Raw genomic sequence first — 1,756 nt, 5'->3', positions numbered from 1 at the left:
GAGGGACGTCTTATCATGGCTGGGGAAGACAGTATCTGAGCGATTGCACTTAGAAAGGCACTGTAGGGACAGAGCCGAGCTATTCCAGAAACAAGTTCTGAGAGGATTCTACACACATGGTCCTGAAGCACCCTTGAGTCTGACGTGTTGACTCTGCCTCCATGTGTCCACCTTCCCACGGCTTCCCCTGAGCCTGCTTGACCCGTGGCTGCCCCTATCTGCTCATGGTTTACAGATGGACAATAAAACCCTGCCACTCCCAGCATGCAACCGGAGAGATTGGCAGAAATGTTATTTTCTATTTTTTTTATGACTCTCTAAGATAAAAAGTCTCTCCCAGCAAGGTAGTATTATTCTTGGACAGTCCTCTATTTTTAAGATTTGGGCCAGATCATGCCTCTTGCTTTGGAGTTAGGTCAACGAAACTCCTCCCCAGCCTGTGCTATTTATAAAATCTGTCTGCACTGAACGTGCACAGGGGCAGGATTTGTTTCTGGGGTTATCTTGTCACTGTGGACAAAACTCTGGTGTCCTGGCTCTTGATGTTGGTTGGTTTATGGGGTTTACAGACAGATTTAAAAGCTGTCTTCCTGGCCTTTCATCTTAGAATGTTTTTGTAACAGAAATGGGGGGTGGGGAGGGGGAAGACCAGAGAGAGTCTGAAAATAAAAATGAAGAGGCAGTTCATCTCAATATGCTTAGGATGATATCAAATAAATTCACATTTTATGGAGTAGAATTCAATTATAAACAGGAACATATCATCCATCTGTCCGAAGCCCTTCCAAAATGTAATTACACCACACTGCGCCTAATGGCTGGTGGTTGATCCAGATATTTGGCAAACAGGGTCACATCCTCCTGGGATGTCACAGCTCAACCACAGCTTCCTCCTCGTTACCAGGACCAGTTTTATAGGAACAATTAGGGACAATTAGAAAACAAGCAGATCTTTCACTCGATAAACAGCCTCTGGCTTTGTAAGTCACATTAGCAATTGTGGCTGCCTCCAGCCAGCAGCCTAGAGGGCTGGAAAATTCCTTTCCTGGAGTAATAGGAAACAAATTCAGCACTGAGAAATGCAAAAAAGGTTCAGAAGGATCTTCCATATTCAGTGTGGGGAGTACTTCTGGGGATCTTCCACATAGCTGAGTCTATAGAGGGAACCCACCTGGAATTCTGAAAGGCCAAAAATAAATAAACAAAAAAAAAGAAAGAAAAAGAAAAAAGAGAAAGGAAGGAAGGAAGAAAGAAAGAAAGAAAAAAGTCAGAGCTTGCTCTTCTGGGAGACCGTGAATCTTGGAACTCATGCAACTGCTGGCTCCACATGCCTTTGAAGGCATTAACTTGGAAACATCTTCCCTGATGCCCAAGGAAAGGGAAGTCCTGGACCATGCTTTGGAGTTGGAGACAGCATGAATTTCAGGATTGTAGCAAAAGATGAGGTTTGCCTCTCCCACAAGTGAACTCTAATTTCTCTATTCATCTTCCAGAGCTCCCGACTCTTCCCTCTGCAAAGTATTCTGGGCAGAACACTCCCCCTCCCCTCTGAAAACAGGATACACATACAATCCAGGCCCTATACACTCCACTCCCTCAGCCCCCAGAGCTGTCATGTCTGCCCCACCTCTCAGGACCGAGTTCAGCTTCCTAGCACCTCTTTATCAACAACTATCTCCTTGGTGTCCTCCCATGTTCAATGCCTTGTGCTGGGTCAGGGAAAAGCCTGGGCCAAATTCCAGCCCTTCTTAAGCCC

Source organism: Mastomys coucha, unplaced genomic scaffold, assembly GCF_008632895.1.
Source record: "Mastomys coucha isolate ucsf_1 unplaced genomic scaffold, UCSF_Mcou_1 pScaffold22, whole genome shotgun sequence".
Classification (NCBI taxonomy): domain Eukaryota; kingdom Metazoa; phylum Chordata; class Mammalia; order Rodentia; family Muridae; genus Mastomys; species Mastomys coucha.
Note: the sequence above shows the minus strand (reverse complement) of the source record.